Genomic DNA, 27,224 nt, shown 5'->3' on the forward strand with positions numbered 1-27,224 from the left:
CCAGTAATTCTAGCCAGGAAAATGAGTCAAGAAAAAAGATAAAAGACTTCCAAATTGGAAAGGAAGAAAACTATCTCTAGTCATAGATGACATGATATTATCTATAGAAAATCCCAAAGAATCCACAAAAAGCAACTAGAATGAATAAACTAATTCACCAAATTTGCAGGATATAAGATCAATGACAGTGAGTTATATTTCACATCAATGAACAATCTGTAAAGGAAATTTTAAAAATAATCCCATTTACAATAACATCAAAAAGAACATAATACTAAGGAGTAAAATTAAGCACATAGATGCAAGACTTGCACACTGAAAACTACAAAATATTGCTAAAAAATTAAAGAAGACCTAAATAAATGAAAAGGCATGTGCATTCATGGATTCAAAGACAATATTTTTATGATAACACTATTTCCCAAAGTGACCTACAGATTCGATGCAAGCCAGCCAAATCCCAATAGCTTTTTTGCAGAAATGAAAAAGCTGATTCTAAAATTTATATGGAATAGTAAAGGACCCCAAATAACCAAAACAATCTTGAAAAAGAACAAGGTTGAAAGACTCACACTTCCCAATTTTAAAACTTACTACAAAGCTACAGTAATTAAAGCAGCTAGCATATTGGCATAAGTATAGACATATAGATCAATGAAACATAATTGAGAATACAGAAATACACCCATACATCTGTAGTCAATTGGTTTGCCACAAGGGTGCCAAGACCACGGAACAGGGAAAGAAGAGTCTCTTCAATAAATAGTGCTGGCAGCAGAGGAAACTGTAAACAAAATGAAATGACAACCCACAGAAAGGGAGAAAATATTTTCAAACGATGTGACTGACAAAGGATTCATCTCCTAAATTTACAAACAGCTCATTTGTCTCAATATCAAAAAAGCAAACAACCCAATCAAAAAATGGGTAGAAGACCTAAATAGACATTTCTCCAAAGAAGATATACAGATGGCCAAGAGGCACATGAAAAGATGCTCAACATCACTAATTATTAGAGAAATGCAAATCAAAACTACAATGAGATATGACCTCACACCAGTCAGAATAGCCATCATCAAAAATTCTACAAACAATAAATGCTAGAGAGGGTGTGGAGAAAAGGGAACCCTCCTACACTGTTGGTGTGAATGTAAATTGGTGCAGCCACTGTGGAAAACAGTACAGAGGTTCCTCAGAAAACCAAAAATAGAATTATCATATGATCCAGCAATCCCACTCCTGGGCATATATCCAGAGAAAAACATGGTTCGAAAGGATACATACTCCCCAGTGTTCATCGCAGCACTGTTAACAATAGCCAAGACATAGAAGTAAACTAAATGTCCATAAACAGATGAATGTATAAAGAAAGTGTGATACATATATACAATGGAATATTACTCAGCCGTTAAAAAGCATTAAATAATGTCATTTACAACAAAATGGGTGGACCTGGAGATCATCATACTGAGTAAAGTAAGTTAGACAGAGAAGGACAAATATCATATGATATCATTTATATGCAAAATCTTAAAGAAAATGATACAAATGAACTTATTTACAAAACAGATAGACTCACAGACTTAGAGAACAAACTTACGGTTACCGGAGGGAAGGGAGAGGGGCAGGTATAGATTGGGAGTTTGAGTACACGTACACACTGCTATATTTAAAATAGATAAACAGCAAGGACCTACTGTATAGCACAGGGAACTCTGCTCAATATTCTACAATAAGCTAAATGGGAAAAGAATTTGAAAAAGAAAAGATACATCTATATGTATAACTGAGTCACTTTGCTGTACACCTGAAACTAGCACAACGTTAACCAATGATACTCCAATATAAAATAAAATAAAATAATTTTTAAAAATAAAAAATAACAAGCAGTTATATGGCAATAAAATAGACAACCTGGAAGAAATGGACAAATTCTTAGAAATGCAAAACCTTCAGAGACTGAAGCAGGAAGAAAGAGAAAATATGAACAGACCAATCACAAGCACTGAAATTGAAACTGTGATTAAAAATCTTCCAACAAACAAAAGCCCAGGACCAGATGGCTTCACAGGCGAATTCTATCAAACATTTAGAGAAGAGCTAACACCTTCCCTTCTCAAACTCATCCAAAATATAGCAGAGGGAGGAACACTCCCAAACTCATTCTATGAGGCCACCATCACCCTGATACGAAAACCAGACAAAGATGTCACAAAGAAAGAAAACTACAGGCCAATAACACTGATGAACATAGATGCAAAAATCCTCACCAAAATACTAGCAAACAGAATCTAACAGCATATTAAACGGATCATACAACATGATAAAGTGGGGTTTACCCCAGAAATGCAAGGATTCTCCAATATACGCAAATCAATCAATGTGATACACCATATTAACAAATTGAAGGAGAAAAACCATATAATCATCTCAATAGATGCAGAGAAAGCTTTTGACAAAATTCAACAGCCATTTATGATAAAAACACCCTCCGGAAAGTAGGCATAGAGGAAACTTACCTCAACATAATAAAGGCCGTATATGACAAACCCACAGCCAACATCGTCCTCAATGGTGAAAAACTGAAACCATTTCCACGAAGATCAGGAACAAGACAAGTTTGCCCACTCTCACCACTATTATTCAACATAGTTTTGGAAGTTTTAGCCACAGCAATCAGAGAAGAAAAAAAAATAAAAGGAATTCAAATCAGAAAAGAGGAAGTGAAGCTGTCACTCTTTGCAGATGACATGATACTATACATAGAGAATCCTAAAGATGCTACCAGAAAACTACTAGAGCTAATCAATGAATTTGGTAAAGTAGCAGGATACAAAATTAATGCACAGAAATCTCTGGCATTCCTATATACTAATGATGAAAAATCTGAAAGTGAAATTAAGAAAAGACTCCCATTTACCATTGCAACAAAAAGAATAAAATACCTAGGAATAAACCTACCTAAGGAGACAAAAGACCTGTATGCAGAAAATTATAAGACACTGATGAAAGAAATTAAATGTGATACAAATAGATGTAGAGATATACCATGTGCCTGGATTAGAAGAATCAACACTGTGAAAATGACTATACTACCCAAAGCAATCTACAGATTCAATGCAATCCCTATCAAATTACCAATGGCATTTTTCACAGAACTAGAACAAAAAATTTCACAATTTGTATGGAAACACAAAAGATCCCGAATAGCCAAAGCAATCTTGAGAACGAGAAATGGAGCTGGAGGAATCAGGCTCCCTGACTTCAGACTATACTACAAAGCTACAGTAATCAAGACAGTATGGTAGTGGCACAAAAACAGAAATATAGATCAATGGAACAGGATAGAAAGCCCAGAGATAAACCCACCCACATATGGTCACCTTATCTTTGATAAATGAGGCAAGAATATACAATGGAGAAAAGACAGCCTCTTCAATAAGTGATGCTGGGAAAACTGGACAGCTACATGTAAAAGAATGAAATTAGAACACTCCCTAACACCATACACAAAAATAAACTCAAAATGGATTAAAGACCTAAATGTAAGGCCAGACACTATAAAACTCTTAGAGGAAAACATAGGCAGAACACTCTATGACATACATCACAGCAAGATCCTTTTTGACCCACCTCCTAGAGAAATGGAAATAAAAACAAAAGTAAACAAATGGGACCTAATGAAAATGAAAAGCTTTTGCACAGCAAAGGAAACCATAAACAATACGAAAAGACAACCCTCAGAATGGGAGAAAATATTTACAAATGAAGCAACTGAAAAAGGATTAATCTCCAAAATTTACAAGCAGCTCATGCAGCTCAATACCAAAAAAACAAACAACCCAATCCAAAAATGGGCAGAAGGCCTAAATAGACATTTCTCCAAAGAAGATATACAGATTGCCAACAAACACATGAAAGAACGTTCAACATCATTAATTATTAGAGAAATGCAAATCAAAACTACAATGAGATTTCATCTCACACTGGTCAGAATGGCCATCATCAGAAAATCTACAAACAAAAAATGCTGGAGAGGGTGTGGAGAAAAGGAAACCCTCTTGCACTGTTGGTGGGAATGTAAATTGTTACAGCCACTATGGAGAACAGTATGGAGGTTCCTTAAAAAACTACAAATAGAACTACTGTACGACCCAGCAATCCCACTACTGGGCATATACCCTGAGAAAACCATAATTCAAAAAGAGTCATGTACCAAAATGTTCATTGCAGCTCTATTTACAATAGCCAGGACATGGAAGCAACCTAAGTGTCCATCGACAGATGAGTGGATAAAGAAGATGTGGCACATATACACAATGGAATATTATTCCACCATAAAAAGAAACGAAATTGAGTTATTTGTAGTGAGGTGGGTGGACCTAGAGACTGTCATACAGAGTGAAGTAAGTCAGAAAGAGAAAAACAAATACCGTATGCTAACACATATATATGGAATCTAAAAAAAAAAAAAAAAATGGTCATGAAGAACCTAGGGGCAGTACAGGAATAAAGACATAGACATAGAGAATGGACTTGAGGACACCAGGAGGGGGAAGGGTCAGCTGGGACGAAGCGACAGAGTGGCGTGAACATATATACGCTACCAAATGTAAAATAGATATCTAGTGGGAAGCAGGCGCATAGCGCAGGGAGATCAGCTCGGTGCTTTGTGACCACCTAGAGGGGTGGGATAGGGAGGGTGGGAGGGAGGGAGACGTAAGTGGGAAGAGATATGGGGATATATGTATATGTATAACTGATTCACTTTGTTATAAAGCAGAAACTAACACACCATTGTAAAGCAATTATACTCCAATAAAGATGTTAAAAAAATAAAATTAAATTAAAATTAAAAAAATAAAAAATAAAAAAATAGTGCTGGGACAACTGTATATCCACATGCAAAAGAATGAAGTTAGGTCCTTACCTCACACCATACACAGAAGTTCACTCAAAATGGATCAAAGAGCAAAACGTAAGAGTTAAAAGTATAAAACTCTTAGAAGAAAACATAAGAGTAAAACTTCATTGCCTTGAATTTGTCAATGGTTCCTTAGATATTATACCAAAAGCACATGGAAAAAGAAAAAAAAATAGATAAATTGGACTTCAACAAAATTAAAAAATTTTCTTCATCAAAGGATACTATCAAGAAAGTAAAATGACAATCCATAGAATAGGAGGAAATATTTACAAATAATATAGCTGATAAGGATCTAGTAACTAGATATATAAAGAATTATCACAACTTAACAACAAAAGGCACACAACTCAATTAAAAATTGGACAAAGGACTTGAGTAGACACTTCTCCAAATAAGATATACAAATAGACAAGAAGTACATGAAAAGATGCTCAACATCATTAGTCATTAGGTGAATGCAAATCAAAACCTCAATGAGATACCACTTTAGACACTAGAATGAATATTATTTTTAAAAATGGAAAATAAGTTTGGGTGAGGATGTGGAAAATTTGGAACACTCATACATCACTGGTGGGAATGCAAAATAGTGCAGCCACTCCAGAAAACAATTTGTTGTTCTCAAAAATATTAAACATAGAATTACCATATGATCCAGCAATTCTACTCCTAGGCCTATACCCAAAAGAACTGAAAACAGGTATTCAGGCAAAAATTTGTACACAAATGTTCACAGCAGCACTATTCACAATAACCAAAAGTGGCAACAACCCAAATGTCAATCAACTGATGAATGGAATTTTTTAATGTGGTATATTCATACTAAGGCATACTATTTGATCATTAAAAGGCATGAATTACTGATATATGCCATATGGATGAATCTTGAAAACACTATGCTAAGTGAGAGAAGTCAGACACAAAAGGCCACATATTATATTATTCAATTTACATGAAATACCCAGAATACATAAATCTATAGAAACCGAAAGCAGATTGGGGGAAGACAATGGGGGAAGGGGAAAAATGGAGTGACTGCTTAATGGGTTTACAGTGTTCTTTTGGAGTGAGGAAAATGTTCTGGAACTAGATAGTGGTGATTGCTGCACAGCATTATGAATATACTAATATCACTGTACTAAGTGCCACTGAATTGTACACTTTAAAATATTAAAATGCTAAGATTTATGCTATGTGAATTTTACATGGATAAAAATAAAAGTAAACAATAAAAGAGAGAAAATCCACCTCATCCTTTAGAAAGCTAATGCTGAAAGAGGCAAAGAAGACAATGGTTCCAGGTCCATGGTGTGGTAGTTTCTAAAACCAGTCCCAGCCCAGCATTCCAGGACTGCCTTGTCCCCTAGGAAGTGGCTAGGAATTTGAACTGAGAAAGCTTATAGAAAGGGCTCTAATACCTTGGGATAATGCATGATACTGCACAGGGTCTTACAACAAAGTGTAATACTGAGGGAATATCTTTTCCCACTGGTTCTCATCCAATGCTCATGGTAGAATCTGAAGCAAGGATCCAATCTCTGCCATTGTGCTCCTGGTCCCAACTTTATTACTGGCTTCAGCAGCAGTCTTCCTTGGCTCATAATCTGCTGGAGAGACTCAACTGCCACCACCACCCCGAATAGCCTTGTATGTTCCACTTGAGAGGTTTATCTACTTTCATGCTTCTGCTCAGCCCAGAAAGTGGCGCCCAGCAGCACTGCCCCTCCAGCCAAAACTCCCTAGTCTTTATCCAACAGAACACTGAGGGTATGTGAAGCCTAATCTCCAAAAGATTAGATACTGTAGGGTGAATGCTCTAGCACTCATGGTTGACTCCACTGTAAACTAGGATTCACCAAGGCCAGCTTCTACTCAGTCACTACAATCCCTCTGTCACAATCAAAATGTTAAAAAGCAATACTCAGTGTCTCCCCCAAAATACTCAAATAAAACTGGGTCCCTGTATAAACTGAAATTTTGGATTTCATCCTCTTTCCAAGTGGTGTGCTCAAGCTTTTGCACTCTGAAAACTAAAAAACATTGTTACGCTTAGACTGTGTAAAGTGATACCAAGTGATAGGAAAGAGTCAAAGTCTTTTTTCGCTATCAGTTCCTCAAACGGTTGAGCCTGTCCCTTTGTGTAAGCATGTACCTTTCCTTTTGCAGAAGTTGTTTATGCGAACATCGCATCTTATGTGGATTGCTTTGCAGCATCTATAGCCACAAAGGGTCCAGTTGTTCTTAATGTTAACCACAGGTAGAGAAACAGAAAGTCAGGAAAAGGTTAAGATAAGCCTTCAGTGCCTTTTGTGCCCCTTGTCATCAGTTCTGTAAAAACTGATATGACCAACAACTTCTCCCCCTAGAAAGATGGAGAAAATAATACAGAAAAGGTTGCAGAAATGGCTCAGTATGAGGCTTGCCCCTATGTCACCATGCTCATCCCCAAGGGGATCCAACTGAGGAGATTAGGAGCATATTCTCCTGGATTCAGAAATACTTCCACATGCCAACCAAATCCCTTGTATTATTTCTCCCCTCTCTCCCTTTCCTGGGGCAATCTAAGGGTGTTTTGTTTTGGTTTGTTTTTTTGTTCTTATTGTTGGTAGCAGCAATGAAAAGGAAATATGAAAGTAATTTGAAAATAATTTTGATACTTTTCTCTGGATCTAATACAAGGACTAAGATATTATCTCAAAACCTGCTACATGCATAAAAATTACCTGGGATACTTGCTAATAATGTAGATTTCAGGGCTTTGTTCCAGGCCTATTAATAATATCTCTGTGTATAATATTCTAGAATTTGCATATTTACCCTGCTTCATGTTACATAGTAAAGTTTAAAGCAAAAACAAAAGACATAAAAGACGTTCTCAAAGAGAACTTTTTTTCTGTTCTCCAAACCGTCTATCTGACCCACTGGTGTATAAGCTCCTACAAGGCATAGACCATGTATTTATCATTTACCTCCCACTCATTCCTCAGTCGATCATTCAGACTACCTTTGTTATGCACCCAATATGCACCAGTCATTGGATTAGATGCTAACTAAACAAAGCAGAATAAATATAACAGACACTCTATAAAAGTTTGTTGAATAAATGACAAATGAATGGAAAAAATGAACCTTACATGTAAGAATCTTGGAAATGTTTTTTTCCTCTATTGGGAAATCAACAAATTATTAATCTTCTGGTCAACCACTGATTTCATCATACATCATTCCAAATCGTTATGATGAATAAAAATAGTAATTTCATAAGAACATATACTGTATCCCAAATCTTATCAATATTTCACTCTAAATGCCTAAGTGGAAGCGAGCATTGCTGCCATTTATGAAACTGGCTATCATTCTACACTCTTGACAAAGGCAATGCTAAATAACACTGTTCTTTATATTGTGGAAGGTAGACTTCATTCACCCTGAGATCTTTATACAGTATGTGAGTACCAAAAACAACATACACATTTCCAAAAGTCATCCCCTGGTAAGCAGTTCCCCCTTCTCTGTCCTATTTGCATTGAGAACCACATGTCCATGGGTTAAACTTAATAAAAAATATAATTCTTCTATACACATTGCATGACATCTAATATATGAATTCCTAGAAAGTTGCATGTAAGTTGATTCATTTAAATGGAGCAGAGCATTTGAAGAAAATCTGTAGCAAATCCTTCTATAATAAAGAGTATAAATATTTATTGAGCACTTATTATGTGCCAGGTATTAAGCTAAGTGCTTTATATGCATTATCTCTTTGAATGCTACAAACATCTCAATGAAGTAAGCAATATTATTAAATCCAGTTTATTGATGTGTAAATTTAAGAAACATTAGATAACTTGTCCAAAAGCCCATCTAGTAAAGAGAGAAGCCAGAATTTAAACCCAGGTCTGTCTGCTCTTGAGCACTAGCTCTTAATCATTAGGGTTTTTTACAACTAATTTCCTTTAATGAAACATATCCACTAATTATTATCTGTGCTTCACTTAATAGAAAAATAAATCTTTTAAGATTAAATAGCCTACTGTTAGGAATAGAGTATGAGCTAAATAAATGTTAGTTCCCTTATTCCCATTTGGGAAAGATTTATTTGAATGCTGTTTTCTTAAAAAGGTAAATCCCAAACTATTGAAAAGGTAGTTTGGTTAATGTAACGTAGGGGTGAAAAGAAATTGGTGATGGAAAGACCATCTCACAATAATTTTCATTAATCCATCTGGAAGACATATTATTACTGAACTACTTAATCACTGCAATAATTTTCTTATAAATGGCTGCAGTTTTATTGCCATAGTTATTTAAAATTTTACTATGTTGGGGGGGTGGGCAGGGCACAGGGTCATGGGAGATCCAATCAGCACAATTGTCTTTCTGGATGGTGTACATCCACTTGCATCTATTTGCTTCTAAAAAGGACTTCCAAATATTGTATTTTATGCAGTTACTTGTTTCTTTGGTGATTTACTGTTTGACCTTCTAGGAGAGGTTTAAATTATAAGCACAATAAAAGATAGTATCTATTTCTATGAACGGAATACACAGTAAATAAAGTCATTGTTGCAGATCAAATCTTTAATATGTTACATATTAATGTTCCTTGAGGATTGTCTTGGAAAATTTTTAAGCCATGACCATCTTTCCAAAGTTATCTCAAAAAAATTTCAGTAATGGTTTCTCTCACCATCATATGATGACTTCTCAAAGACGTGAAGAACAATCTCCCTTCATTCATTCATTTTACAAATACCTATCAAAAATCTGCAATATGCCAGGCACTGTGTTAGGTGCTGCGGATATAGTGATAAATAAAATGAGCATACATGCTACTCATGTTTCCAGAGAATTTCCCAATCTGAGCAAGGTCACCTAGGCAAAGGTGACCTTGCCTAGGCAAAGGTTTGTTTCTTTCAGCAAATAAACTCAGCCAAGCAATCCAAGAGACAGCTCTATGCTTTCCAAAGGCTCTCTCCCACAAGGCTTTTTGTAATGCATTCACAAGACTATTATTATCAAACGATCCACCCAAAAGTTAACTAAAACAGAAAAGGCAAGTCTCCCTTTAACTGACCCTGAACTCCAAAGCCAAGCCAAATGGTTGTCAGATGGTCTTATAGGCTGTATAGATGAATCACTTGGTTTGACTCAAACCACTGATTCATTCTTACCATAACAAGTCATTATATAATGTCATATTTCTTAGTTTACTCCAGGTCTATAATAACACCATTAATCTTCCAATTTAAATTTTTTAAGGACACAGCATTGAGTCAAATTCTCCTTAAGAAATTAGTTACTTAGAGCAATTACTTCCATTTTCTCCAGGCTGTAGATTAGTCCAAGTTATCCCTTCTCTAACTCCCTTTTTCCTTCCTCCTCCTGTCCCTTAAACATAAACACATAAAACACTCTTCCCAAGGTATATCTAGTTGTCTTTTTCTTCACTCTCAACCTCCTCCACACCTATGGTTTCAACAACCACCCTTCAGAGATGATTCTTGGTTTGATATCACTCATCCAATCTTTTCCTCCTGAGAACAGTGTGATTGCTGCAGAAGCATATTGAATCAGAAGGGACCTGACCCTGAACTGCTATCTAGCACATTGGTGATGAGATGGGGAAGAGTTTAAGCCAGGGTGATGTTCAGTGAGCACAGACAGGGGCCAAGCAAACCACAAGTAGGAATTAGTAAGACATTATGATGAACGAGCAAGATGCATGATTCAGCGAGCAGGCAACATGGAGTAAGGCTGGTCTGCACCGGAAACAGAAGCTGGGACTAGGGATAAATTCTAGTGAGAACAACTGTCCATTTCCCTCTCCCTTTCCTTCCTTTCCTGACTAATTCTGTTCTAAAACCATTAGTAGGGGTTTAAAAATATAATTATTTATGCTGAAATTAGGAGGTAGTCATGGGGAACCTGAGGATGAATCTAGCCAAGGTAAAAGTGGCATCTACCCAGAGAAGCAGACTACTGTACGGTGTCATTATCTGAACAGATTAAGGAGGCCAACAATGTGGAGATTGCATGAGGAAAGTATCTACACTGGGGGTTGGCCCAGTGTGGGGAGTCAAAGATTGAGCAGTGTTCAGAGGGCATCCATGTGAAGGAGATTACGGGGAAGCACAGCCTGGCGTGGGTTATTGGAGCCCATGCCAGGGAACCTGACATGTAGTGTCAGAGTCTAAGTGGGCCAGGAGGGCATCCATCCATGCAGGGGAAGAACACTGGAGTTGATGACAGCCTGCTGGTGGGCCAGGTCATGCCATGGCCAGATCTTGGCTTTTAAATATTATATCATATATTTCTGCTCTAATCTTTATTATATCCTTCCTTTGCTAACTTTGGGCTTAGTTTCTTTTTCTTTTCTAGTTCCTCGAGTGTAAAGCTAGGTTGTTTATTTGAGATCTTTCTTCTTTTTTAATGTAAGCATTTAACACTATGAACTTCCCTCAGCTTTTGCTACATCCTGTAAGTTTTAGTGTGTTAGATTTTCATTTTTGTTGCTCTCAAGATACTTTCGGATTTCCCTTTTGATTTCTCCATCAACCCATTGGTTGCTCAATAATATGTTGTGTAGGGGGTGCCTTCAAGACGGAGGAGGAGTAAGACGTGGAGATCACGTTCCTACCCACAAATATATCAAAACTACATCTACATGTGCAACAGCTCCTAAAGAACACCTACCGAATGCTGGCAGAAGACCTCAGACTTCCCAAAAGGCAAGAAACTTCCCACATACCTGGTAGGGCAAAAGAAAAAAGAAAAAACGCAGGCAAAAGAATAGGGATGGGACCTGCACCTCTGAGAAGGAGCTGTGAAGGAGGAAAAGTTTCCACACACTCGGAAGCCCCTTCACTGGCGGGGACATGGGGTGGACGGGGGGTAAGTTGTGGAGCCACGGAGGACAGAGCAGCAACAGGGGTGCAGAGGGCAAAGCGGAGAGATTTCCACACAGAGGATCAGTGACAACCAGCACTCACCAGCCCGAGAGGCTTGTCTGCTCACCCGCCGGGGTGGGTGGGGGCTGGGAGCCGAGGCTTGGGCTTCTGTCGGATCCCAGGGAGAGGACTGATGTTGGCTGCGTGAACACAGCCTGAAAGGGCTAGTGCACCACAGCTAGCTGGGAGGGAGTCCGGGAAAAGGTCTGGACAGGCCTAAGAGGCAAGAGACCATTGTTTTGGGGTGCACGAATAGAGGGGATTCAGAGAACTGCCTAAATGACCTCCAGAGATGGGTGCGAGCCACGGCTTCAGCGCAGACACCAGAGATGGCATGAAACACTTAGGCTGTTGCTGCAGCCACCAAGAAGCCTGTGTGCAAGCACAGGTCACTCTCCACACTACCCCTCCTGGGAGCCTGTGGAGCCCGCCACTGCTAGTGTCCCGTGATCCAGGGACAACTTCCCCGGGAGAACACAAGGCGTGCCGCAGGCTGTTGCAACGTCACGCCAGCTTCTGCCACCACAGGCTCGCCCAGCATTCAGTACCTCTCCATCCCCCTCGGCCTGAGTGAGCCAGAGCCCCCTAATCAGCAGCTCCTTTAACCCCCTCCTGTCTGGGTGAGGAACAGATGCCAGAGGGCAACCTACATGCAGAGGTGGGGCCATATCCAAAGCTGAAACCCAGGAGCTGTGTGAACAAAGAAGAGAAAGGGAAATTTCTCCCAGCAGCCTCAGGAACAGCAGATTAAATCTCCACAATCAACCTGATGTACCCTGTATCGTTGGAATACCTGAATAGACAAAGAATCATCTCCAAATTCAGGCAGTGGCCATTGCAAGCAACTGTAGACTTGGGGTTTGCTTTCTGCATCTAATTTGTTTCTGGTTTTATGTTTATCTTAGTTTAGTATTTAGAGCTTGTTATCATAGGTAGATTTCTTTATTGATTTGGTTGCTCTCTTCCTTTTTTTATTTTTCATATATTTTTTTTCCTTTTTCTCTTTTTGTAAGTATGTATGTGTATGCTTCTTTGTGTGATTTTGTCTGTATAGCTTTGATTTTGCCATTTGTCCTGGGGTTCTGACTGTTGGTATTTTTGTTTGCTTGTTTTTTCTTTTTTAGTATACATTTAGTGCTTGTTATCATTGGTGGATTGGTATTTTGGTTTGGTTCCTATCTTCTTTCTTTCTCCTTTTTTTTTAAATTGCTTTTTTATTTTTTTATATCTAATAATCTTTTTCTATTTTAATAACTTTATTTTATTTTATTTCATTTATTTATTTCTTTATTTCTTTCTTTCTTTCTTTCTTTATTTATTTATTTTTCTCCCTTTTCTTCTGAGCCATGTGGCTGATAGGGCCTTGGTGCTCTGGCCATGTGTCAGGTCTGAGTCTCTGAGGTGGGAGAGCCAAGTTCAGGACATTTGTCCACCAGAGACCGCCCAGCCTCATGTAATATCAAATGGTTAAAGCTCTCCCAGAGATCTCCATCTCAATGCTAAGACCCAGCTCCACTCAACGACCAGCAAGCTACAGTGCTGGACACCCTATGCCAAACAACAAGCAAGACAGGAACACAAACCCACGCATTAGCAGAGAGCCTGCCTAAAATCATAATAAGTTCACATAACCCCAAAACACACCACTAGACATGGTCCTGCCATGCAGAAAGACAAGATCCAGCCTAATCCACCAGAACACAGGCACCAGTCCCCTCCACCAGGAAGCCTACACAAACCACTGAACCAACCATAGCCACTGGGAGTAGACACCAAAATCAATGGGAATTACAAACCTGCAGCCTGCAAAAAGGAGAACCCAAACACAGTAAGTTAAGCAAAGTGAGAAAACAGAGAAATATGCAGCAGATGAAGAAGCAAGGTAAAAACCAACCAGACCAAACAAATGAAGAGGAAATAGGCAATCTACCTGAAAAAAGAATTCAGATTAATGATAGTAAAGGTGATCCAAAATCTTGGAAATAGAATGAAGAAAACACAATGCTTAACAAGGACCTAGGAGAACTAAAGAGCAAACAAACAATGATGAACAACACAATAAATGAAATTAAAAATTCTCTAGAAGGAATCAATAGCAGAATAACTGAGGCAGAAGAATGGAAAAATGACCTGGAAGATAAAATAGTGGAAATAACTACTGCAGAGAAGAATAAAGAAAAAAAGAATGAAAAGAATTGAGAACAATCTTAGAGACCTCTGGGACAATATTAAATACACCAAAATTAGAATTATAGGGGTCCAAGAAGAAGAAGAAGAGGGGAAAAAAAGGACTGAGAAAATATTTGAAGAGATTATACTTGAAAACTTCCCTAATATGGGTAAGGAAATAGTCAATCAAATTCAGGAATCCCAGAGAGTCCTATACAGGATAAATCCAACGAGGAACACTCCAAGACACAGATTAATCAAACTATCAAAAATTAAATACAAAGGAAAAATATTAAAAGCAGCAAGGGAAAAGCAACAAATAACATACAAGGGAATCCCCATAAGGTTAACAGCTGATCTTTCAGCAGAAATTCTGCAAGCCAGAAGGAAATAGCAGGACATATTTTAAGTGGTGAAAGGGAACAACCTACAACAAAGATTATTCTACCTAGCAAGGATCTCATTCAAATTCAACAGTGAAATTAAAACCTTTACAGACAAGCAAAAGCTAAGAGAATTCAACATCACCAAACTAGCTCTATGACAAATGCTAAAGAACTTGTCTAGGCAGAAAACACAAGAGAAGGAAAATACTTACAATAACAAACCCAAAACAATTAAGAAAATGGTAATAAGAACATACATATCCATAACTACCTCAAATGTAGATGGATTAAATGCTCCAACCAAAAGACATAGCCTGGCTGAATGGATACAAAAACAAGACAAATATATATCCTGCCTATAAGAGACCCACTTCAGACCTAGGGACACATAAAGACTGAAAGTGAGGGGATGGAAAAAGATACTCCATGCAAATGGAAATCAAAAGAAACTTGGAGTAGCAATTCTCACATCAGACAAAAGAGACTTTAAAATAAAGACAATTACAAGAGACAAAGAAGGACACTACATAATCATCAAGGAATCAATCCAAGAAAAAGATATAACAATTATAAATATTTATGCACCCAACATAGGAGCAACTCAATACATAAGGCATATGTTAACAGCCATAAAAGGGGAAATCGACAGTAACACAATCATAGTAGGGGACTTTAACACCCCACTTTCACCAATGGACAGATCTTCCAAAATGAAAATAAATAAGGAAACACCAGCTTTAAATGATACATTAAACAAGATGGACTTAATTGATATTTATAGGACATTCCATCCAAAAACAGCAGATTACACTTTCTCCTCAAATGCTCATGGAACATTCTCAAGGATAGATCATATCTTGAGTCACAAATCAACCTTTGGTAAATTTAAGAAAATTGACGTCGTATCAAGTATCTTTTCTGATCACAATGCTACGAGACTAGATATCAATTACAGGAAAATATCTGTAAAAAATACAAACACATGGAGGCTGAACAATACACTACTAAATAACCAAGAGATCACTGAAGAAATCAAAGAGGAAATCAAAAAATACCTAGAAACAAATGACAATGAAGACACGATGACCCAAAACCTATGGGTTGCAGCAAAAGCAGTTATAAGAGGGAAGTTTATAGCAATACAAGCCTACCTCAAGAAACAAAAAACATCTCAAATAAACAACCTAACCTTACACCTAAAGCAATTAGAGAAAGAAGAACAAAAAAAACCCACAGTTAGCAGAAGGAAAGAAATCATAAAGATCAGATCAGAAATAAATGAAAAAGAAATGAAGGAAACGACAGCAAAGGTCAATAAAACTAAAAGCTGGTTCTTTGAGAAGATAAACAAATTGACTCATGAAAAAAAAAAGGGAGAAGACTCAAATCACTAGAATTAGAAATGAAAAGAAGTAACAACTGACACTGCTGAAACACAAAGGATCATGAGAGATTAGTACAAGCAACAATATGTCAATAAAATGGACAACCTGGAAGAAATGGACAAATTCTTAGAAAAGCATAGGCTTCCAAGGCTGAAACAGGAAGAAATAGAAAATATAAACAGACAAATCACAAGCACTGAAATTGAAACTGTGATTAAAAATCCTCCAACAAACAAAAGCCCAGGACCAGAAGGTTTCATAGGCTATTTCTATCAAACATTTAGAGAAGAGCTAACACCTATCCTTCTCAAACTCTTCCGAAATATAGCAGAGCGAGGAACACTCCCAAACTCATTCGACGAGGCCACCATCACCCTGATACCAAAACCAGACAAGGATGACACAAAAAAGAAAACTACAGGCCAATATCACTGATGAAAATAGATGCAAAAATCCTCAACAAAATACTAGCAAACAGAATCCAACAGCACATTAAAAGGATCATACACCATGATCAAGTGGGGTTTATCCCAGGAATGCAAGGATTCTTCAATATACGCAAATCAATCAATGTGATACAGCATATTAACAAATTGAAGGAGAAAAACCATATGATCATCTCAATAGATGCAGAAAAAGCTTTCGACAAAGTTCAACACACTTTTATGATTAAAACCTTCCAGAAAGTAGGCATAGAGGAAAATTACCTCAACATTATAAAGGCCATATATGACAAAAACACAGCCAACATCATTCTCAATGGTGAAAAACTGAAACCATTTCCTCTAAAATCAGGAACAAGACAAGGTTGCCCACCCTCACCACTATTATTCAACATAGTTTTGGAAGTTTTAGCCACAGCAATCAGAAAAGAAAAAGAAATCAAAGGAATCCAAATTGGAAAAGAAGAAGTAAAGCTGTCACTGTTTTCAAATGACATAATTTTATACATAGAGAATCCTAAATATGCCACCAGAAATCTACTAGAGCTAATCAATGAATCTGGTAAAGTTGCAGGATAAATAATTTATGCACAGAAATCTCTTGCATTCTTATACACTAACAGTGAAAAATCAGAAAGAGAAATTCAGGAAACACTCCCATTTACCATGGCAACAAAAAGAATAAAATACCTAGGAATAAACCTACCTAAGGAGGTAAAAGACCTGTACTGAGAAAACTATAAGACACCGATGAAAGAAATTAAAGATGATACAAACAGATGGAGAGATATACCATGTTCTTGGATTGGAAGAATCAACATTGTGAAAATGACTATACTACCCAAAGCAATCTACAGATTCAATGCAATCCCTATCAAACTACTGCTGACATTTTTCACAGACCTAGAACAAAAAATTTCACAATTTATATGGAAACACAAAAGACCCCAAATAGCCAAAGCAATCCTGAGAAAGAAAAACAGAGCTGAAGGAATCAGGCTCCCTGACTTCAGACTATACTACAATGTTACAGTAATCAAGACAGTATGGTACTGGCACAAAAACAGAAATATAGATCAATGGAACAGGATAGAAGGCACAGAGATAAACCCACGCACATATGGTCACCTTTTCTTTGATAAAGGAGTCAAGAATATACAATGGAGAAAAGACAGCCTCTTCAATAAGTGGTTCTGGGAAAACTGGACAGGTACATGTAAAAGAATGAAATTAGAACACTCCTTAACACCATACACAAAAATAAACTCAAAATGGATTAAAGACCTAAATGTAAGGCCAGACACTATCAAACTCTTAGAGGAAAACCTAGGCAGAACACTCTATGACATAAATCACAGCAAGATCCTTTTTGACCCACCTCCTAGAGAAATGGAAATAAAAACAAAAATAAGCAAATGGGACCTATTGAAACTTAAAAGCTTTGGCACGGCAAAGGAAACCATAAACAAGCCAAAAAGACAACCCTCAGAATGGGAGAAAATATTTGCAAATGAAGGAACTGACAAAGGATTAATCTCCAAAATATACAAGCAGCTCATGCAGCTCAATACCAAAAAAACAAACAACCCAATCCAAAAATGGGCAGGAGACCTAAACAGACATTTCTCCAAAGAAGATATACAGACTGCCAACAAACACATGAAAGGATGCTCAACATCACTAATTATTAGAGAAATGCAAATCAAAACTGCAATGAGATATCACTTCACACCAGTCAGAATGGCCATCATCAGAAAATCTACAAACAATAAATGCTGGAGAGGGTGTGGAGAAAAGGGAACCCTCTTGCACTGTTGGTGGGATTATACATTGATACAGCCACTATGGAGAACAGTATGGAGGTTCCTTAAAAAACTAAAAATAGAACTACCATATGACCCAGCAATCCCACTCCTGGGCATATACCCTGAGAAAACCATAATTCAAAAAGAGTCATGTACCACAATGTTCATTGCAGCTCTATTTACAATAGCCAGGACATGGAAGCAACCTAAGTGTCCATCGACAGATGAATGGATAAAGAAGATGTGGCACATATATACAATGGAATATTACTCACCCATAAAAAGAAATGAAATTGAGTTATTTGTAGTGAGGTGGATGGACCTAGAGACTGTCATACAGAGTGAAGTAAGTCAGAAAGAGAAAAACAAATACCATATGCTAACACATATATATGGAATCTAAAAATCTAAAAAAAAAAGTTCTGAAGAACCTAGGGGCAGGACAGATATAAAGACGCAACCATAGAGAATGGACTTGAGGACACAGGAAGGAGGAAAGGTAAGCTGGGACGAAGTGAGAGAGTGGCATGGACATATATACACTACCAAGTGTAAAGTAGATAGGTAGTGGGAAGCAGTCACAGCACAGGGAGATCAGCTCAGTGCTTTGTGTCCACCTGGAGGGGCAGGATAGGGAGGGAGATGCAAGAGGGAGGAGACATGGGGATGTATGTATACATATAGCTGATTCCCTTTGTTATATAGCAGAAACTAACACACCATTGTAAAGCCATTATACTCCAATAAAGATGTTTAAAATTTTTTTTAATTAAAAAATAAAAATATAAAATATTTTATAATTTCCACATAGTTGTGAATTTTTCAGTTTTTCTTCCATTATTGATTTCTAGTTTCCTCCCATTGTAGTCAGAAAAGATACTTGTTATAATTTCAGACTTCCTGTATTTGCTAAGACTTGTTGTGTGACATAATATGTGATCTCTCCTGGAAAATGTTCTGTGTGCACTTGAGAAACTGTATATTCTGCTGCTATTGGATTAAATATTCTGTATATGTCTGTTAGATATATTTCCTTTTTGGTCTTTTTTCTGGATATTCGTTCCATTACTGAAAGTGGGGTATTGAAGTCTCCTATTGTATTGTTGTCTATTTCAGCCTCAGTTCTGTCAATGTTAGATTTATATATTTAGGTACTCTGATTTTTGTTGCACATATATTTATAATTGTTATAGCTTCCTAATGACTTGACTTTTTATCATTACAGGATGTCCTTCTTAGTCTCTCATGAAATTTTTGACTTAAAGTCTATTTTGTCTGATACAAATATAACTACCCTGCTTTCTTTTGATTACCATCTGCATGAAATATCTTTCTCTATTCCTTCATTTTAAGCCTATGTGTATCCTTAAGTCAGAAATGAGTTTCTTAAAAAAATAATAAAATAAAATGAGTTTCTTCTAGGCAGCATATACTTGAGTCATGCTTTTTTCCATTCAGTCACTCTATGTCTTTTGATTAAAGAGTTTAATCCATTTGCATGTAAAGTGATTATTGATAAGAAATGATTTATTATTGCCATTTTTAATTGTCTTCTGTTAGTCTTGTAGTTATTTTATCTTTTCTTCTATTGCCATCTCCCTTTTTGTTTTCTTGATTTTTTTACGTTGATATGCGGATTCCTTTGTATAATTTCTGTAGGTATTTTCTTTGCGGTTATCATGGGGCTTACATAAAATATCTTATAATTACAATAGTCTATTTTAAGCTGATAACAACTTAAGTTCAATCACATACAAAAACTCACCACTTTTCCTCCCCCCCCACTTTATGTTTTGTTGTCACAATTTACATCTACTTATATTACATATCTATTGACATATTTTATAGTTATTTTAATGCTTTTGCATTTTAACTTTTATGCTTGAATTAAAAGTATAACAATTATACTTTATTACTGAACACCATTACAGTATTAAAGTAATCTATATGTGTCTACATATTTACCTTTACCAATGAGTTTTATACTTTCTTACACTACCATGTTGCTATTTATTGTCCTGTCATTTTAACTTGAGAATTCCCTTTAACATTTCTTGTAAGGCAGGTCTAGTGATGATTAACTCCTTAGTTTTTTTTTTTTTTTTGTCTGGGAAAGACTTTATCTCTCCTTCATTTTTGAAGAAAAAATTTGCTGAGTATAGTATTCTTGGTGAGCAGTTTTTTTTTTTCTTTCATCACTTAGAATATATCACCCCATTCTCTCCTAGCCTGCAAGGTTTCTGCTGAGAAATCCTGTACTCTTAGGGCAGTTCCCTTGTAAATGACAAGTTACTTTTCTTTTGCTGCTTTCAAATTTTCTCTTTGTCTTTGATTTTTGAGGATTTGATTGTAATGTGTCTCAGTGTTTGTTTATTTGTTTTTTTATTCATCTTTATTGTAATCCATTGCACTTCTTAGATCTAGATGTCCATTTCCTTCCCCAGATTTGGGAAGTTTTCAGTCAAGGTTCATTTTTTTTAAATAAGCTTTCTGGTTTCTCTCTCTCTCTCTTTCTCTCTCCCTTCCTTCTGAGACTCCCACAATGCACACATTAATCCTATTGCTGTTGTTCCATAAGTCCCTTAAACTTTCTCACTTTTTTCAATTTTTTTTTTTCTCCTCTGACTGGATAATTTCCAACGATAATCTTCAAGTTTACTGATTCTTTTTCCTGCTTTGTCTAGTCTGCCATTGAAGCTCTCTAGTGAATTTTTCAGCTAAGTTATTGTATTCTTCAGGTTCGTGATTTCTGTTTGGTACTTTTTTATATTTTCTATCTCTTCGTTAAAAGTCTTACTTTCTCTATATGTTGTTCTCCTGACCTTGGTGAGCATCTTTATGATGGTTATTTTGAATTCTCTGTCAGGTAAACTATATATCTCCATTTCACTAGGGTCAGTTTCTGGAGATTTTTCTTGTTCCTTTGTTTGAAATATATTTGCCTGTTTCTTCATCTTTCTTGATTCTCTGTACTGGTGTCACTGCATTAGACAAATCAGCCACCTCTCCTAGTTTTCATAGACTGGCCTCATACAGGAAAAGACCCCCACTGGTCAGCCTGCCCAGAGACTCTAAGGGCCTTTCAAACCTTCCTCCTTGTCCAATCCACTTTCTTTGCTTTTTCTGCAGCCATCAAGCATCCAGTGCACCAGAACAAGTCAGATGGAAGCTAGTCCCTTAGGCATCTCTGAGAGAAGTTAGATCATTGAACACTCCATCCAAATTTTTCCCTCCCCAAGGAGAAGCTGGGTCTGGGGTTTTTCATCCACTCACTCTGTACTGAACCAGGGGAGGAGGTAGGTTACCTCCAAACCTCCATCTCTGTTCTCACTAACCCCTAGGTTACTAGATTTTGCCAGGTTCCATCTGTACTCTGAGTCATGAAAGACTGAAAGAAGCCAGTCCTTTGTGTATCCCCCATAAAAGTTGGGGCATTAGACACATGGACCCACTCTTTCCCTCCCTAGGAAGGAGCTGGGAGACAGGGGTTTTCCTCCACTCACTCTGTGCTCAGCCAGTGGAAGAGCTATGGTGACTATTAGCCCCAGTCACTGTCTTTATTTTTCTACAGGCAATTAGATTGTGCTGGTCCCATCAGCAATCTAAGACTGGAAAAACTGAAGTCAGTCTTCTGGGGAGACCCCACAGAAAATTTGGGATGCTGGTCATTTGGACCAATTTTTTCCCTTCCCCTAAAAGAAGCTGAAAGCTGGGATGGGGGTCCTCCTCCAAGTTGTATGACACTGTGCTAGGGACTGAGATTCCAGCAAGAAGGTATCTTGAATCTCCTGTTGGCTTCAATGAGTATGGTTTTATGTTTTCCTGGAGTGCAATTAGTTTCTAAATTTCTCACAAAAGGAACTTGTCCATGAATTGTTGCTGAATTTGTCCATGAATTGCTTCCTTTCCATAGGGGAAAGGAAAGTCCATGGCTTCCTGTTCCACCATCTTTCTGATGTCCCTAAACTCATTTTTAATGATGAGGAGACAATTCTACTTTCATTAGTCATAGAGTCTTTAGTTATAGAGGCATAGCATCTCGGAGTTAGTAGATTTTAATTACCATCCCATTCAAATATGAATTCCGCACTTGAGTTCCAGTAGCAGCTGAGAAACTACTTAGAGTTACCAACATTATGTCATAATGGATGGACAAGAATAAGGCAGGGTTATGGTCAGGATAGGGTTAGAGTTAAATATTCACTAATGAGATAATCAGGATCTCAGTACTGATATTTTTAAGAAATGGAATGCTTGAGCATAATTTTATACTGGAAAGAGTATGGCACTGGGGAGAAATGGGTTGAAGAGAGATGGGATATAATATATAGCTCAAAGGCTAGAGGAGATGGATAAGGTTAAGTGTGAAAAGAGTAGAACAATTTCTTTCCTAGGCAATCACAATAATAACAACAACAAAAAACTAGACGTGCTAACTCGTGCACTTACTTTGTGCCACATACCATGCACTACATGTACATTACCTCATTATTTCTTATATCAAGCCTATGTGGTAGATACTGTTATTACCCTCATTACACAGAGAAGGAAATTTAAGTACAGAGTGAGTAAGTAATCTGCCTAAAGTCACACACCTAATAGATTGAAGAGCTAAAATGCTTAATCTGACTCCAGAGCCCCTGCTCTTGACCACTCTCATGCTTTCACTAAAGAAGGAAAGAAAGATGATAAAAATAGATTTGATTTCAGAAGTGAATAGGAAGAATACTGAGGAAATGCTTACCTGATGACCTTGATGTTCTGAATAAAGGTAGAAGCAACATCTGCTCAGGTAGGGACAAGGATGAGGCTGGGGATTGAAAAAAAAAGAGTAAAGGCTTACAAAATCCATATAAGACTGGAAAAGGAGCCCTGCTATGGATTAACAAAAGAATTTCTAAGCATCATCAGAAGCCCCACTGAGTTTGGAACGCTTGCACTTGTAATGGCACCATTAGCATGGTTATGCAACTTTCTTGAGCACTTCTCAGAAACCCAGAGGCAAAACCAAGAAGAAAGATCATTGATACACAGCAGAGGGACTGAGAAAGGGGTGAGATGGGCAGTAAAGTTATTAAGGGAATTGAGGATGACGGTGAGAATAGTTGCAATATTGCTTATTGGGTCCAGGCCAAATTGTAAGGGAAGCAAAGCTAAAGAATGTCTGTTGAGTCAAATAGTAAGAATGAAAGGCACTTACTTTTCAGTGTGTAGGAACTTTTAGATTTAACTTAACCATTTTATTTTAAATCCTTAATTATATAAGGCAGCTTTATCCCTTAGTTGAAAGTCACCTTATATTTTATTCTTTAGTTGAAAAACACCTATATCTCTTAATTACTAAGTAGACTAGATTAAGAATCAAGAGATAGGAAATTAGACGAATTCTACACTAATGAACTATGTAATCAACTAAGTCAGTCACTTTGTGTCTCAGTTTTCTTAACTGAAAAAGAAAAAGAAAGAAAATTAGATTTAATGATCTAATATTCTGTTTCATTTCTTCTTTTCATTCCATGATTAAAATAAATTACAGAAATTTTCAAGTTAGTTCTCTAGCTTTACCATAATTAGAAACTGACTTTCCCAAATATGTGTTAAGATAAAACATTTTTAAACCAATGGCTGCACATCTTTCAACACCAACTTCATAATTTCAACAATCACACAGTGAAATCATATACAAAATGCAATAAAAACCATTAGCTGCTCAACACCTCCATCTGCAGGGTCTCGATAGTCTTAAAATAGAATGATAATCCACACAGCAACATAGAAAGACTATTCCTACTCTTAAAGCTAATTAAACTAGGTTTCAATGTTAGCACCATGCTCAATCAGCCTATATTTATTTTGTAACTATTTAAGTTTAATTATTTTTGCTTTCTTTCAATTTCCTCTTTACTCCTTTATGTCATATAGTTCTTACCCAGAACTATAGGCATTTACTAATCAATATTTACTAAATGCTTTAATTTATTTTTTCTTCCAGTTCAATTGTGACATAATATACAGCACTGTATAAGTTTAAGGTGTACATAATGATTTGACTCACATACATCATGAAATGATGACCACAGTAAGTTTAGTGAACATCCATCATCCCATATAAATACAAAAGAAAAAAAAGAAAAAAATTTTTTTTTCTTGTGATGAGAATTCGTAGGATTTTGCTCTCTTAATATTTTTCATATATAACATACAGCAGTATTAATTATATTAATCATGTTGTACATTACACCCTTAGTACTTTTTTATCTTATAACTGGAAGTTTGTACCTTTTGATTACCTTCATCCAATTCCCCCTCCCCCACCCTCCACCTCTGGTAACCACAAATCTGATCTCTTTTTCTATGAGTTTGTTTGACCTACAGCACTATTTTAACTCCTGGTGTACAACATAGTGGTAGAGAATTGGAGGAAAAAGAAGGGAAAGATAGGAAAGAAAAGGAGAGTGGGGAGAGAAGAAGGAGGGAAGTGGATGAGAGAGAAGGGAGAGAGGGAGATGGAAAGAGAGATAAGGGGAGAAAGATAAAAGCTGAAGGAAAAGGGGAGAGTAAGAGATAGAAGAGAAGGAAGAAGAGAGGAAAGGAGAGTGGAAGAGAGAACAAGTGAAAAGGGGAGAGAATGGAAAGTAAAAGAGGGATAGAGAAAAGGAGGAAATAAGAAAGAGATGAGAGGATAAGAGAAAGAGAGAGAGGGAAGAGAGAGGAGAGAGAAAAAAGATAGAGGAAAAAAAGAAAGTAAAGAGTTGACCTGATGAGGACTAGTGGATCTACCTTTGGAATAAATGCATGTGTCATTATATAAGGTTTATGTGAATAATTTTCCTTTAATAGAATCTAGACGAGTTTAGGATTCATTTGCTAAGAAAATTAAATGTTGTCTAGTTTTACACATTTTCTTTGGGCATTACTTTTTAGTAAACATTGAATTTCAAAGTGCATTCTTAATGCTAACATATTTCATTCTTTGGTAGCATATATTTTCCTTTCCATTGACATACATTTTCCATTTGTGCCCTTCTCTTTTTTTTAATTTATTTATTTATTTATTTATTTATTTATTTATTTATTTATTTATGGCTGCACTGGGTCTTCGTTGCTGCACGCAGGCTTTCTTTAGTTGCGTCGAGCGGGGCTACTTTTCGTTGCAGTGCGAGGGCTTCTCATTGCAGTGGCTTCTCTTGTTGCAGAGTACAGGCTCTAGGTGCACAGGCCTCAGTAGTTGTGGCACGTGGGCTCTAGAGTGCAGCCTCAGTAGTTGTGGCGCACGGGCTTGGTTACTCCGCGGCATGTGGGATCTTCCCAGACCAGGGCTCAAATCCATGTCCCCTGCATTGGCAGGTGGATTCTTAACCACTGCACCACCAGGGAAGTCCCTGTGCCTTTCTTTAAGAGAAGTATTTCTAGATTTCTATCCCAAAGAATTTCACCAAAAAAAATAGTCATAGGTTAACTTTGGAATAGGTTTGTTCCTCTTGCATCCTTTCAACAATTTCTCAGGCTATACTTGGGAACCTATAAAACTGTAACTGTTTTTGGAGAGCTCTATCCAGAGCGTCTACATGCTTACATGGCTGATCTTTTTGGTATGTGTGGTTATTCACTATTAACTAATTTCTATCAGCAAGCAATCTAAGGAGATAATAGTAAGTTAGCATTTTATTGCAAAATATATTGCTTTATCAAATCAGTAAAGAAAAACACTCCTTGAAGATAATTAATGTAAAGTCTAAGACATTCTGCTACATTTCACTTAAAATTACCCTCAAGGTAAAACTCATCTTCACTTGTAAGCATCTAAGAACTAAAACTAGAAAACTTATAAATATTATATGTTTTTTAAGTGTTTAAATTTGCAGTAACTCAGTCTGTTTCAACTTAAAAAATCAAATGTTCAGTCTTACTACCAAATGATCACCATCAATAAAAACAAATATTGTAACATAAAAAAATTAAGCTGAATCAGATGATTTTTACAAATTCAAAATCAATTTACCTTTTTACTCTATTTTGAAGGAAATCTTGGGGCCTGAAATAGAAACCCAGATTTTTAAAATATGACACTCTAAATCTAATTATTTTGCATCAAATTAGCATTTCCTTCAAAACAACAAAATAATTATAACTATTAGACTCTAATTTTTTATTTTTTAACATGAAAATATTTAGTGATGTTATGAAATCCTACCTCCAACAATGGAGAAAGTATGACAACCAGAGAAACAAATAGCAGCAACATCAAAGAAAACACTGGCAAAACCCATAAAGAAATTTTGAAGTTACTTCACTTTTCAGAGGTTTTTACCCCCCATAAGACACTGACTGGTTTCCATGATTACTATTGTGATTCCATTGACATCACTTAGCCAACCTGCTATCGTGATAGCTTTGACTTCTATGTTAGATTTTAGTGCCAGAGAATATTCAGATAATATTATCCCATTTCTTTTTGGAGAGAAAATTGTAAACAACTATTTTTCCAAAGATGCCTTCATCTTTTTGATTAATATTTTGCCATAATTTTAAAGTTTTCCAAATTTTCAGTCTTCATATAATTGAAATTTAAAATGAGACTCCAAGACTGAAACCAGCTCAACTAATCCCAAAGAAGCTTTGAACCAAGACTTTAAATAAGTTCCTCAAAAAGCTATTGTCATCATGATTAAATACTTAAGAGTGAAATTTCTGGATCAGATGATAACTCTATACCATTCTGAGGAAATGCCAGTCTGTCTTCTAAAGTGGTTGCACCATTTTACACTTCCACCAGGAACGTATTTGCATTCCAATTACTTCACATCCTCCATACCAACACTTGTTATTGTCTATCTTTTTAATTATAAGCATTATAGTAGGTGTGAAGCAGGATCTCATTGTGGTTTTAATTTGCATTTCTCTAGTGACTAATGAGGTTGAGCATCTTTTCATGTGCCTATTAGCCATTTATATCACTTCTTTGGAGAAATGTCTATTTAAATTATTTGCCTGTTTCTAAATTGGATTATCTTTTTATTATTGAATAGTAAGAGTTGTTTTTATATTCTGTGTATAAGTACTTATCAGATAAATAATTTTCAAAACTTTTCTACCAATCTGTGGATTTTATTTTCACTTTCTTGATGGTATCCTTGGAAGTGCAATGAAGCATATGCC

The 27,224-nt window shown here is 36.6% G+C and overlaps 1 long non-coding RNA gene across 1 annotated transcript in view; it reads left to right on the top strand.

The window, feature by feature from the left end:
• The first annotated feature begins 4,497 nt into the window (after positions 1-4,497).
• Positions 4,498-27,224, top strand: part of LOC309641543 — a 50,559-nt gene continuing 27,832 nt past the window's right edge. Inside the window, exon 1 of the long non-coding RNA XR_014252680.1 lies at positions 4,498-18,377. This is a non-coding gene — a long non-coding RNA (uncharacterized lncRNA). The remainder of the gene's footprint in view (positions 18,378-27,224) is intronic.

Source organism: Balaenoptera physalus, assembly GCF_965194825.1.
Source record: "Balaenoptera physalus genome assembly, chromosome: 1".
NCBI lineage: Eukaryota > Metazoa > Chordata > Mammalia > Artiodactyla > Balaenopteridae > Balaenoptera > Balaenoptera physalus.